Here is a 15,781-nt window from a genome sequence, read left to right as displayed (position 1 = left end):
AAAACGGGTGAAGGGGAGTGGGAGATACAGGCCTCCAGTTATGGAATGAATGTTATAGGGATAAAAGATACAGCATAGGGAAAATAGTTAATCGTGCTGTAAGAATGTTCAATAGTGACAAATGATAGTTAAAATTGTGATAAACATAGCATAATGTAGTGAATTGTTAAATCACTATGTTGTACATTTGAAAGTAATATAACATTGTGTATCAACTATACTTAAATTAAAAAAAAGATAGAAAGTCAATTAAAAAAAATTTTTTTTAACGTTTATTTATTTTTGAGACAGAGAGAGACAAAGCATGAACGGGGGAGGGTCAGAGAGAGGGAGACACAGAATTTGAAACAGGCTCCAGGCTCTGAGCTGTCAGCACCGAGCCCGACGCAGGGCTTGAACTCACGGACCGCGAGATCATGACCTGAGCCGAAGTCGGCCGCTTAACCGACTGAGCCACCCAGGCGCCCCAGAAAGTCAATTAAATAGATAAAAAACCCAGAAGCTGAAATTGGAATGTATAAAAACTTAATACAAAAGAAAAGTAGGGAAGTAGAGTGTTACAGAAATTGGCTACTCTGAAAAAGAAAAAAGTACATTCTTACCTCATGCCGTTTATCAAAACAAATTAGTTATATTACATTTAACTATTTTATTATTATTATTTATTTTATTTTAGAGAGAAAGAGAGAGTGTGAGTAGGGGAAAGCAGTAGGAGGAAAGAGAGAGAGAAAGAGAGAATCTTGAGCAGGATTCATGCTCAGTGCAGAGCCTGACATGGCTTTCAATCCCATGACCCTGGGATCATGACCTGAGTTGAAATCAAGAGTCAGACATTCAATTGACTGAGCCACCCAAGCACCCCCTACATTTAACTATTTTAAACAAACACAGGAATATTTTAATGTATAGCCTTTTAGTCTCTGAGAAAAAGTTGAACATACTCAACTAAAAAACAATAGAGATTTAAAAAAAAACCCATAAATTGAAAGATTTGATATGATGCTTATGTAAATCAAAAGCAATCATAAATATAATTTGAAAACCAGTAACAAACTGGGGAACACGGTTTCCAAAAATATGACAGCTAAAAGATCAGTGTCCATAGGGGTACCTGGGTGGCTCAGTCCGTTGAGTGTCTGCCTCTTGATTCTAGCTTAGGTCATGATCTCACAGTTCGTGAGATCAAGCCCCCACATTGGGCTCTGTGCTGACAGCCCATAGCCTGCTTGGGATTCTCTCTTTCCTCCCCCCTCTGCCCATTCCCAACATGCTCTCTCTCTCTCTCTCTCTTTCTCTCTCTCTCTCTCTCTCAATAAATAAATAAATAAACCTAAAAAAAGGATCAGTGTCCACAGATATACAGAGTTCATGGATGTTGATGAAAACATGCATGAATTCCCAATTAAAAGATGGGACCAAAACAACAACAGACATACATACATACACACAAAAAAAGAAAAATGAAAAGACAAATGCTTAACAGTATATAAAAATATTTAATGTTATGAGTTATGGCAGATATGGTTAACAGACCATCAGAATTTATGCTCATTCTCCATAGAAGCTTTTTAGTTAGGAACTACATTTCTCAGCCACCCTTTTATCCATGCAAGACCATATGACTGGTCTCTGTCAACGGATGTATGAGAAAAGTGATGTGTGTCCCTTTTAGAGGAAGGTTTCTAACAGTGGGATTGAGCCTTTTTCACATTTTCTATTCCCCTTCCAGGTATGGGATTTTGACTTAGCTGAAATCGACTGGCATTTTCATCTTATAAAGTAAGGTGGTCTCTTTTCTCCTAACAAGATTCTTAAAATAGGTAATTCTCTAAACAGAGCAGCATTCAGAAAATGGGTATAAAACAAGTAATGCTACTATGCAAATATTAAGTATTAAGAAAGTATTAAGACTATACTCAGAAAAGCAAGGAAGAAGACGTGGAATATTGGAAACTGTGAATCCATATCAGATAGAATTAGGTTTCTGTATGTAACAGACAAAAAAAGTAATGGTGATTTAAACGGGATAGAGACTTATTGCTTTCCCACATAAAAGACGTTCAAAGACAGGCAATGTAGTACTAATATGATGTCTACACATTATCATTTAAGACCTAGGCACTTATCTTTCTGTTCTATCATCTTAGCATTTTGTTTCCTTATTCAAGATCACATAATGATACAAGATGGATAGTGGAATGCCAGCTGCCATAGCTACAGGCTGGAGGAAGAAGAAAATGCAGAGAGAAAAAGCCTGTTGAGTCAGTTTCCTTAAAAAGCTTTGTGAGGAGTACCAAACTACACTTGTGGTTCCATTTCATTGGCCGGAATTGCTGCACAGTCACACGAAACTATGAGGAAATTTTATATCAGGTGACAAAACGTCCAGTTAAAACTTGGGCTTCTCTTCCAAAGGGAAATGATGAAGATGATAGGCAACTGGCAGATCTGGCAGATCTCCCATAGGGCCCATCCTACAGTGTGGTGAAGGGAAGTTCTAAGATGGCCCTTGCCAGCAACTGTAGAAAAAGCTAGGTCACATTGAAAGAGGATATATCAGGGGCGCCCGGGTGGCGCAGTCGGTTAAGCGTCCGACTTCAGCCAGGTCACGATCGCGGTCCGTGAGTTCGAGCCCCGCGTCAGGCTCTGGGCTGATGGCTTGGAGCCTGTTTCTGATTCTGTGTCTCCCTCTCTCTCTGCCCCTCCCCCATTCATGCTCTGTCTCTCTCTGTCCCAAAAATAAATAAAAACGTTGAAAAAAAAAAAAAGAAAGAGGATATATCCTTTGGGGGGGAAGTTCTTTGGGGGAAAAGGGGGGCTCCCTGCTTTAGAAGATATGATTGAGAGGGCAGGACAACTTCAGAATCTGTAAGGACTTTTTTCTCATTTAATGAATGAGAAAATAATGGTAATTGCAAACTCCAGGTAAAACAAAAAGTGTGCAATAAAATAATGTTGAAATATAAAATAAAATACTGGTGTAAGAAAATAGAGTTCACTGAATATTTTTAATAACAAATGTTTTCTTCTAAGTGGCCAGGGGGTCAGATGGGGACCATGTAAAGAAAGACATAATCCTAGCATACCACTTCAACCAATGTGAGAAAAAATATTTACATAGGTTTAAGTATAAAAATTATACATATGGGTTTTTAACATTTAGAGTCATCGCTCAGACAAGATATGGATCTGTTGTAGCTGCAAAACAAAATAACTGTTAATGTTATAGTGTAAAAATGTAACTGACAGAAGGTGGAAAGTGGGAGGCAGGGGAGAAACATAAAGAAAACGGTTTTCTCATTTCTCATTTACAGAACTTAGTCAGGATACTGATAATTGTTGACAGAAAGAGAAGTAGGATTTTAAATATTTTTTAAAGTTATAATGACAACCAATAAAAGAACTAAAAATAATGTATTGGGAGGAGGAGGGAACAGACAAAAGTATCATGTGTTCCCACAATTTGGGTCTTTAAAGTTAATAATTTTAATGAAGTTTACATTTTTTATAAAAATAATGTTTTAATTGTGAGTTAAGTACCAAACAAATTCCATGAACAATATGTCAGGGATGCAAAGAAAGACTTTTGATAAATTTACATATTAATTAAAAAAACTTATTTGTATTACAAATGGATATATTTTCATTGATGTTATTTATTTTTCAATGGTTCTAATGTAATAAATATTATTACAGATCTTCTTTAATTTGTGATGTGGTTAAGTCTCCATAATCCCATTATAAGTTGAAATATATTTAATACAACTAACCTACTGAACATTATAGTTTAGCCCAGCATACTGTAAACATCCTCAGAAACTTACATCAGCCTACAGCTGGGCAAAATCATCTAACACAAAGCCTATTTTATTCTTTTTTTAATTAAAAAATGTTTATTTATTTTGAGAAAGGGAGAATGTGAGCAAGGAGGGGCACCCAGGTGCCCCTAGCACAAAGCCTATTTTATAATCAGGTACTCAATATCTCATGTAATTTATTGAATACTGTACTGAAAGTGAAAAATGGAATGGTTATTTGGGTACAGAATGGTTGTAAGTGTATCAGTTGTTTATTCTCCTGGTCAAGTGGCTGATTGAGAGCTGTGGCTCAGTGCCATTACCCAACATCACAAGAGGGTATCAGGCCACATATCACTAGCCCAGGAAAAGATCAAAATTCAAAATTTAAAGTATAGTTTCTATTGAGTGTATATTGGTTTTACAGCATCATAAAGTAAAAAAATAATAAGTCATCATTAGTCGGGGACTGTTGGTGCTAGTTAGAAGGCAGACCTGTACATGCTTTAAAAATATATGAATTAGACATTTTTAGCTATTAATTTGCTTGCTATCTTAGAATTTGGAAGATATATCAGTAGCTTTGGATGGTTCACTTCTATTCAGGAACTGTTTCCAGAAAGATGAAGATTATGATTTTTCTTTATATATAAATTTGCTGATAACAAGAGGTAATTTTGCCAACCTTATAGCAACTGTTAATTTGAGATTGCTGTTTTCATTAAGACGTTTTGAAGTCTCCAAATATTTGTGAACACCATTGTGGACTTTGTGAGATTCTGGGGTCCAGAATTCCCCTGAGGCAGCTATCATTTACCTTCTCTTCATTTGTTTCTCTTCCCAGACCCATCTTGATCAACATAAAACATACTTGAAGAGAAAACAATTCATTAAAAGATGGAATTGGGAGATGATAGAAAAGACAAAGCATTAACTTGGATGGTCAGAATTCCTTCCTTTTTTGGGGGGATACGGATGGGTGGTAAGTGGGGGAAGTTGAGTTATTCTCAGGTTGATGATAAGATTGCATGTTTTACACACCCTCTGACAGATAAATCTGTATAGTTTCCTGAACCAGTGCCAGCAGGGGCTCTACTCAAAGCTGCTAAAAAGTAAAAAAAAAAAAAAAAAAAATGATACAGAAACTAACAAAATAAAGTACAGAGAATCCATGATTTTCCTGTACTTCAAGTTTTACCTCCCTGGAAGTTATGTATCCATGTATTAATGGTTTCTAGGCAGTATGATTAAGGGTGACTTTCTTTTCCTTTTTTATGTTCGCATTTTCTCATTTTTCTATAATAGATACGTAAGATAACTATATAAATACAAAGGGGGAAAGAATGCTGAATATAAAAAGTGAAAATCATTTGAATGTATTTCCTTCTTTTATTTATTTTATTTTCTTAATCGTGTTGTCATCCTTTAAATATCCCTGCTGCAAGGCAATCTATAAACCAGCTGACCCACAAATCAAAATTTCAGGTTCTGTACTACTGTGCTTTACAAACTAAGTTGGCTATTCTCAGTTCTGAAATATGTGAAGAAGTTCAGGTTAGTCTTCCTCACACTGATTCTATTAATAGGAGAAATATTTCAGATATCTACGTTATATTTTTAAAGAGCAAGACTCCAATTATATGGACAATAAATCTATATTGATAAGAAAAGTCATGAGAAAGAAATATACCAATATATACATAATTTTAGTTAAAAAATTTTTTTAATGTTTGTTTATTTTTGAGAGAGGGAGAGAGAGAGAGAAAATGAGCAGGGTAGGGGCAGAGAGAGAGGGAGACACAGAATCTGAAGCAGGCTCCAAGCTCTCAGCTGTCAGCACAGAGCCCGATGCAGGGCTCAAACTCATAAACCCTGAGAGCATAACCTGAGCTGAAGTCAGACGCTTAACTGACTGAGCCACCCAGGCGCCCCAATAATTTTAGTTTTTAACATAATGTATGAAAAAGCACCACAAGTTGGCCTTTGTAGGTGGTCAATTAATGTTAGTTGAATTTCAATTTGTAATCTCACTTTTAAGGAATTTCTCATAAGGACATAATCCAAAGGGGGTGTAATTTATATAAAAATGTACTCAGCATACTCCTAAATGAATGAAAAATTGGAAATGAGCTAAATAGTGAAAAATAAGAGGAGCGCCTGTGGGGCTCAGCCGGTTGAACGTCCAACTTCGACTCAGGTCGTGATCTCGCAGTTTGTGAGTTCAGCCCCGGAATGGGCTCTGTGCTGAAAGCTCGGAGCCTGGAGCCTGCTTCGGATTCTGTGTCTCCTTCTCTCTCTGACCCTCCCTGCTTGCACTCTGTCTCTCTGTGTCTCTCTGAAAAATAAATAAACATAAATAAATAAATAAATAAATAAATAAATAAATATTGAAAAATAGGTATACGGTAAATAAACACATTTGGAAGTATTCTCGCTGGAATTTAGCTTCTGGGCTGGTAACAGTTTTGCCTTTCATAAATTGTATAAAAGTTTCCTGTTTTCCAAGACAATGTTTGACAATAGTTATACATAAAAAATGACATGTAGATATGCATATAACATTCATTGAAAAAAGAAAAGAAAAGGATGTACACAATGATTGCCAATATGAACCAATCTACATCCAGATTGAGGCTAATCAATAATTTATAAGAGATGAAAACGAGTTTAATATTAAATGGATTCCTATGTCCCTTACAATCTGTGAAATCATCTACACGTATACTAATAATTTTCAATGTTTCAACAAAGGAACATTTATTGAAGGCTTTCTGAATAAAGTACATTGAGAGATTACTGGGCCTGTCCTGTTGAGCAGTTTATAGCTACTAGATAAGTAAGGATACTTGAAAGAAATGAAAAATCTGCTTTTGCTTTCCAGTCTTGGACACATTTTCAGAATTCCCGGAATTTCCTATAACATGGCTTAGAGCTTTACAAAGTTCTGGAATGACCACTGGAATTCCTTTTTTTCACTTGATTTTAGTGTTAAAAATCCATTAATCCATTATAGGGGGTTTTATTATGAGATCTGGGCTACCACAGGGCCTCAGTAAATTGGTTCTGGAAGTGGTGGTCTGTGGCAAAGACTTAGATATAGATAACATTTTTTTCTTAATTCATCACATTTTAAATATGTTTATGCTATAAATTCAGAAAATATGCAACTTTCTATGGCAATTTCCATTTGAAAACAAATAGGACACATTTCCATGCGTTGAGAGCACAACAGAAGTGACATTTTTTATTATGAGCCAAAGAAAAATTGTAAACCAATTTTTGTTAGTAACTGCCTTAAAGATTATTTCAAGTTGCAAGTATTTTTTCTACAAATGCTTATATTAACTTGTAGCTAAAAATGTATTAATTTTTTAAAAACCCAATCGTTAACATCTCTGCATTTTTTCTGATCCTCATAAAAGGCTTTTATACATTTCATAACATTCGATCAGTGAATGCATTTGATTGTTTCCTTTTTCTATTTATTGTTATGTCAAATGTATATTTCTGTACATGAAGATTTTTCCTGTTTGCTTTAAATCAATGTTTTTAACCATATATGAGTATTAATTATTTTTGAAAACTAAGTGAATTATACATTTAATTGAAAATTCACCTTTTACATCTCAAAAATGCAGAGATAAGACATTTATTTTTATCTATGAGAGATATTTTTTATAGAAAAATCTACACAACCAGGAACATCTTCTCTCCCCTTCTCTCCTACTAATTTTTCTTTTCTTTTTTCTTTTTTAAAATGTTTATGTATTTTTGAGAAAGAGACAGAGTGTGAACAAGGGAGGGGCAGAGAGAGGGAGACACAGAATCTGAAGCAGGCTCCAGGCTCTGAGCCGTCAGCACGGATCCCGATGTGGGGCTCGAACCTATGACCTGTGAGGTCACGACCTGACCCAAAGTCAGATCCTTAATTGACTGAGCCACCCAGGCACCCCTCCTACTCATTTTTCTTCTTCAACTATAAATTCAGTAAAGATATTCACCAGACTTTCTCTGCAGCTCTGGTCTCATTAAGGGAGTCCAATCTTGAATCCCAAACTGCCTCCTTGACATGTCATTGAAATGTCTTGATATAAATTAATTTTCTTGATTAATAAATAATACAGGCTCTTAACAAATGCCTATTTGTTTGCCAATGTTTGTGTTTTATATGTAGCCGAAAGGAATTCTTGATTACCTTCATACCAATACATTTTCATCCTTAGAGGGGAGAAAACGTCTTTTGGAGAGAGATTTTTAGCAAAACATGCCTAAAAGTAACAGTAGAAAAGGTAATCAGTATTAACAAGAGAGAGGTTTCTTGTCTTGTGGGTATTCCCACTGAAAAATGTCAAGATCTGTCATCATCCTCCAGGACAGAGTCAAGAATATGAAGTCCTTGCCATGGTGATAGGAGGTAGCAGCAAGTGCAATGGAACTTGGAATCTGAGGGGAGGGTAGAAGATAAAAAAGGAAGACTAAAGAAAAGGGACTTTCAGGTCTTCCCTTTTCCTTACAAAATATGATCTAATTTCTTGACATGACAGAAAAGACTAACTTTCCTGTGATTCCACTCCAGTCTTCCAGGACTAATCAGTACTGAAACAATAGAGCATGTGCATTGGAGTCAGACCGACATGGATTTGAAATCTATTATTTACATTTGCCAGCTGTGTGACCATGGACAAATAACTTTACCTCTCTGAGCTTCCACGTCTTCATCTGCTAGTGGAGTTTACGGGAACATCAAGTACAATAACTATTTGAGACACAAACCTCAGCGCCTGACACACATCAGATGTGTAATAAATAATAACTGTTCTCTATTCTCCTGCTCTAGACAAGTAAGCAACCTGACAGGAAAAAAACCTATTGATATTGACATTTGGCAGAAAAATTGTCAAAGGAAGTATTAGGACAATGCCAAGAGAGCATCCAGGGTAGATAAGAGCAGGAGGACAGAGAGATACAAGACAGATGTCCTGCTATGAGAAAAATGACCCAAGAGATTATCTCCTGTGTTTGAAAATATGGAGAAAAGACTTAGTTCTGTCAGAAAATTTAGGGATAATTAAGACAAGTCTGAATACTTTTATTAAGAGAATCTTTATGGCTTAGCTGAAAATAGTATTTTATAGTCTTAATAATGAAAACATTGAGTAATAATTTAGCCACAAATGGTGATGTAACTATTTTGAAAAGATGAAGAAAAAGGAAATGTGTTTTCTGTGGGGATTAGAGATCTGAGAGTCTTCCATGGCAGGAAGTTGGCAGGCAATATTTAAAGTGGAAAAAAAAATCAAGAAATAGCACTTAACATGTAATTTACAAATACAGAGGTAAATGCCAGAAGAAATGGCTAAAAGGAGTTGGAAATCCTTGCTTATGAGGAGGGATAGTAGGAGTAGAGTCTGGCAGGACGGACATCTGTTTTTAAAATTCTTGCAGCATTACCTGACTTTTTAAACTATTATTTGAATTACTTGAATTCTAAGAGGGAGGGAGGAAGGGAGAGAGAGAGAGAGAGAGAGAGAGAGAGAGAGAGAGAATTGCAGCAGAGAGTTTGAACTCACGAACTGTGAGATCATGACCTGAGCCAAAATTGGACACTTAACCGACTGAGCCACCCAAGCATGCCTGTGATTTGATTATCTGAAGGCAAATCGAGGTCGAGGTCGGAGGGTGTTGTGATTTAAGTATCACTCATATGATGGGATTTTAAAGTGACACAGGCAGAGTGATAGAAGAGTCTGGTTTAGAAGGCTGGAGCTGACATTTTCTAACCCAGTTCTTACACAAAGCACCACTCTGCCTTCTGAATTCACAATGCAATGGTGTTTGAGAACTTTTTCAGCTTTTTCTTCTAGAACATCAGCTCCTTTGAGCTTAGCACCAGGTTTTCTAGATATATGCACCCTATGCAAAGCCTGACACAGTTCTTGGCACGTAGATTGTAGTAAGGGAACATTCAGGAAAAGTACTATTACACTAATTTCTTGTAAAATTTTGTAGAATTTGTTTACAAATTCCCTGTAAAATTCATTTAATGTTTTTATATAAATATTTTCATTAGAAAATGTATATGTAAAAGTAGCATATTAATTGCCTCATCCTCTTTTCTCATTTCTCCCTCTTTTTAAAAAAAAAAATACTGAGTTTATATTAGTTTCTTACCTACTATTTGCTATACCAGACAAGTACTTGGAGTACTTTTATATACTCAATCTCTTTAAAAAATTGTTCTTTTGATTCTTCGACAAATATTTGTTGAGGATTTTTGTCATCATAGGTTCTATGCCAGAGGCTGATAGCAGTGAAAAAGAGCTACCTAGGAAAAGAAAGATTTCAAATAAAAAGTCATGCAACTAATATATAGTTATGAATTGTGCTTAAAGAGTTTTAAGTGAGAATTAAAAGAGAGGTTTTCTTATGTATCCTTGGGTTCAGAATTCTGGATCCATTCTTTTCATCTTAGACAATTCAATTTCAAAAAAGTGGGTATACAGACTGGCTTTCTTTAATAAAAGCATAATAGTGTGCCAAGAGGTAACAGACACCCATTATCCACATAGCTTTTTAATCTTTTCTATATTAATTCTTCTATTTATAGTCACTCATTGTGTAAAATGCAGCTGCCTGTAGTATTTCTCCTGGTTGTAAACAACACAACAAAGTCTTAGCTTAATTAAAATACTATAAATAGGGGGAAAAATCCCAATTCCTTTCCCTTTTCTTCTGCTATCAATAGGATTAGAATATTTCTCCATCCAACTCTGCCTTCAGATGCTTATCACAGGCATTCTCAGAACCAGCAGCTAATGAGAGGTATCAGCAAGTCAGGGGGAGAGAGAAAGAGGCTTATTTTCCAATTATGAATGTACCGATTCATTAACACTGACTCAGGCATTCATTTTAGATTCAGGTTGTCATGCACTTGCATTTAAACAATAGTGGCATTGGATCTATGCCATGTTTCATCAACGTAGTATGGGGATGCCATTTATGAACCAGCAGAAAAGGGAGCTGAAAGGAGTAAAATACTCACGGCCAAGTTCAAAATTATGTAAACTTGCTGGAGAATCATGATTATTTTTACTCATCATTGGCAAATCTCAAAATACCTTACAATAATGGTTTATTCTACAAATTTTAAACTAGACACTAAGAAATTCAAAGTGGAGAGGTCGTTATCTGGTCTAGTATTACAACCTACCTCAAGACATGGAAGAATTAACAGCAGTGTTAGTTAAAGCGGCAAGTTACAATAGTTTAAATATTAACTCTTACTATTATTCCTCAAAATCTATGAATGTACTCAATATTTTTCTAAAACTATGCCCCCTTAAGTTACACCACTAGAGTCAGTTTTATTTTTATTATTTTTTTTTAATTTTTTTTTCAACGTTTATTTTTGGGACAGAGAGAGACAGAACATGAACGGGGGAGGGGCAGAGAGAGAGGGAGACACAGAATCGGAAACAGGCTCCAGGCTCCGAGCCGTCAGCCCAGAGCCCGACGCGGGGCTCGAACTCACGGACCGTGAGATCATGACCTGGCTGAAGTCGGACGCTTAACCGACTACGCCACCCAGGCGCCCCTAGAGTCAGTTTTTAATAAAAAGGATCATATTACCTTAATTGTTTGTTATTGTTCAAGTAACCATCTCAAACAAACTCTTCTCTGAATTTCTAACCTAAATGTGCTTTGGACTAGGAGAATAATTTATGCTACTATTTATCATATATCAGTAACTTGGACACCACCCTCAGGAATTCTGTCCGTTTACAGACATCATTTGTACTATTATTTTTTTTCATATTTTTCTTCAAATTGACAAATTTTATGTTAATTAAACAACAAATAATTTATTAAAATCAAGGGATTGGTGTGATAGCTGTATTTTTTTTTTTTTCAAATAAATACTGAAGAAGAGCCCAGAGTCTACAGCCCATAACTGTTATAAGCTGGAGTGTTAGTTGGAGGCAAGCTACAACTCTCATTACTTTTAAAGCTACTGAATTTTTTAGTTGTTCATTACAGATCAACTCAGCCCTGAGTGATGAGGAACATACCTTTTCTATTCATAGGCATGTGCTACCCCTCAAATTCTTCATTCCAATTCCCTTCAAATCTTTTAGTGATTCCAAAACTATAAAAGTACAGAGTGAGAATCCAAGAAGCCTAGCAAAAAGCAGCAGCCAGGAGGCAAAGATTTCCACGGCTGTGAGGCGCTGGGGAGAAAGAGTGAAATTCAAATTCTGCCAATTAAGAAGGTTTGAGAGGCACCTGGGTGGTGGAGTCGGTTGAACACCTGGCTCTTGATTTTGGCTTATGTCACGACCTGCACTGGGCTTCACACTGACAATGTGGAGCCTGCTTGGGATTCTCTCTCTCTGCCCCTACCCCTGCTCAAAATAAATAATTAAACTTAAAAAAATAAAAAAATAAATAAAAGAGAAGGGTTTGAAGGGCACCTGGGTGGCTCAGTTGGTCAAGTGTTTGACTCTTGATTTCTCCTCAGGTCATGATCTCATGGTCATGAGATTGAGTGCCACGTTGGGCTCTGTGTTTGACATGGAGCTTGCTTAGGATTCTGTCTCTCCCTCTTCCTCTGCCCCTCCTCCAGTCTCTCTCTCTCTCAAATTAAAAAAAAAAAAAAGGTTTGATAAACATCTTGGACTTTTCTCTAAAACCTCATGAAAGCCATACCTTATGAGTAAGTTTAGGACTAGGGGATCCAGTCTAGAATTAAATGCAAAATGGAAATAAATCCACTATAACAAAACCTAAAACAAGCTTCTATTTAAGATTAATAGAATACAGACACGTGGTTATCAGAAGAAGAGGGTGGGAGGAGAAAAAAAGTGGAGGAAAATTGGATGGTCAAAATGTATACATTTCTAGTTAAAATGTAAATGAATACTAGAAATGTAATATACAACATAATGACTCCAATTAACAGTGCTAGATGATATATAGGAAAGTTTTCAAGATAGGAAATCCCAAAAGTTCTCCTCACAAGGAGAAAATATTTCTTTTTTTCTTTCTTTTTTGAATATTGTATCTATAGGAGATGATGGAGGTTACCTGAATCTATTGTGATAATCATTTCACAATTAATGTAAGTCAAATTGTCATGGTATACATCTTAAAATTATATACTATATCAATTATTTCTCAATAAAACTCAAAAAAATAGAATTGATGTGATCTGCCAATAGCTAACTGTTAGTACAAAATCAACTTTCTTTGGAGGAAAGATATAAGAATACATTATCTCAATAATGTATCATCCACAATGTCCAGGATAAAATATTACTAGACATTTGGAGAAATAGGAAAATATAAACTATTAGTCAAAGGAAAAACATAGTCAAGAAAAGTAACCCCACAGATGACCCTTATGTTAGCATTAAGACAGGGATTTTATTTTATTTTATTTTATTTAAAAAAAATTTTTTTTTAACATTTACTTATTTTTGAGACAGGGAGAGACAGCATGGACGGGGGAGGGTCAGAGAGAGAGGGAGACACAGAATTTGAGCTGTCAGCACAGAGCCTGATGCGGGGCTTGAACTCACGGACCGCGAGATCATGACCTGAGCTGAAGTCAGATGCTTAACCGACTGAGCCACCCAGGCGCCCCAAGACAGGGATTTTAAAACAGCTCTTCTAAATATGTTAAAGGACCATAACTGAAAGATGAACAAGGTGGATAAAGAGGGAATCCCAAAAGAGAAATGGGAACTGTAAAATAATCAACTTGAGATGCTAGAGCTGAAAAATACAATATCAAAAAAGAAAGGGCACCTGGGTGGCTCAGTCAGGTAAGCGTCCGGCTCTTGGTTTTGGGTCAGGTCATGATTTCTTGAGACTGAGCCCCACATCAGATTCTGCACTGATAGTGCACAGCCTGCTTAAGATCCTCTCTCTCTCTCTCTCATAATGAGTAAACATAAAAAAAAGTAAAATTCACTAGATAGATTTTGAAAGATTAGACACTATAGAAAAAAAAAGAACAATTTGTGGTTTTTATTTTTTTTTTTAATTTTCTTAATGTTTATTTATTGAGAAAGAGAGAGAGAGAGAGAGAGCAAGCAGGGGAGGGGCAGAGAGAGAGGGAGACAGAATCGGAAGCAGGCTCCAGGCTCTGAGCTGTCAGCACAGAGGCCAACACAGGGATTGAACCCACAAACTGTGAGATCATGACCTGAGCTGAAGTCGGACAGATGCTCAACCAACTGAGCCACCCAGGTGCCCCCAAAAGAGACAATTTGAAGATAAGTAAATAGAAAGTACCCAAGCTGAAGAAAAGAGAAAAAAAATGTTGAAAAAAGTAGTCAAACTGCAGTAATGTGTGGGACAGTAGGCTGACATATGTGTAATTAATTAAAGGTCCAGAAAGAAAGGAGGGGGAGAGAGTATAGGGTAGAAATTTTTTTTTTAGAAAAAAAAAAAAAAAAAAGAATTTTTCTTTTTGGGAAATGTGATGAAAAACTTCCTTAATTTAATGTAAATACATAAACCCACAACTCCAAGTAGTTAGAGAATTCCTAGATGGGTAAATACAAATACCAAATCTTTTATTTATTTATTAAAAAAAATTTTTTTTTGCATTTATTTATTTTTGAGAGACAGAGACAGAGCACGAGCAGGGGAGGGGCAGAGAGAGAAGGAGACACAGAATCCGAAGCAGGCTCCAAACTCTGATCTGTCAGAGCCCAACATGTTGAGCACAGAGCCCAACATGGAGCTCGAATCCACGAACTGTGAGATCATGATCTGAGCCAAAGTCAGACAGTCAACCAACTGAGCCACCCAGGTGCCCCACAAATACCAAATCTAAGCGAATGATAGTCTAACTACTAAAACCAAAGATAAAGATAAAAGTTTCAGAAAAGAAAAATACATAATAATTTTATTTTTCATTACAAAATAAGAAAGCTACCAATTAGCTCCATTACCAATATCAAGAATGAGTTAAAATTTTTTTAATGTTTATTTATTTTTGACAGAGAGAGAGAGAGAGCAAGCGAGCATGAGCAGGGGAGGGGCAGAGAGAGTGGGAGACACAGAACTGGAAGCGGGATCCAGGTTCTGGGCTGTCAGTACAGAGCCAGATGCAGGGCTTGAACTCACGAACTGTGAGATCGTGACCTGAGCCAAAGTCAGAAGCTTAACCGACTAAGCCACCCAGGTGACCTGAGAATGATTTTTTAAAAAAGGGCATAACTTCAGATTCTACAGACATTAAAATGGTATAATAAAAGAATGCTATACATAACTTCATGTTAGTAAATTCACCATCTGTCAGGAAATGGACACATTTCTTAAGAATCACCAATTACGGGGCGCCTGGGTGGCGCAGTCGGTTAAGCGTCCGACTTCAGCCAGGTCACGATCTCACGGTCCGTGAGTTCGAGCCCCGCATCAGGCTCTGGGCTGATGGCTCAGGGCCTGGAGCCTGTTTCCGATTCTGTGTCTCCCTCTCTCTCTGCCCCTCCCCCGTTCATTCTCTGTCTCTCTCTTTCCCAAAAAAAAAAAAAAAAAAAAAAAAGAATCACCAATTACGAAAACTTACAACTTACAAAAGAAGAAATAAAAAAACATGCAGTGTCCTACATCTATTTAGAAATTGAATATGTAATTTAAAAATTTCCTATAGAGAAAACTCTATAGTGAACTCAATCACACATCTAAGGAATAAATAAAATGCCAGTTTTAAATTTTTTTTTTTCAACGTTTATTTATTTTTTTGGGACAGAGAGAGACAAAGCATGAACGGGGGAGGGGCAGAGAGAAAGGGAGACACAGAATCGGAAACAGGCTCCAGGCTCTGAGCCATCAGCCCAGAGCCCGACGCGGGGCTCGAACTCAGGGACCGCAAGATCGTGACCTGGCTGAAGTCGGACGCTTAACCGACTGCGCCCCAAATGCCCCAAATGCCAGTTTTAGACAAATTATTTCTGAAAATAGAGGGAAGAGGA

Source organism: Herpailurus yagouaroundi, unplaced genomic scaffold, assembly GCF_014898765.1.
Source record: "Herpailurus yagouaroundi ecotype Mexico unplaced genomic scaffold, PumYag 77, whole genome shotgun sequence".
Taxonomy (NCBI): domain Eukaryota; kingdom Metazoa; phylum Chordata; class Mammalia; order Carnivora; family Felidae; genus Herpailurus; species Herpailurus yagouaroundi.
Note: the sequence above shows the minus strand (reverse complement) of the source record.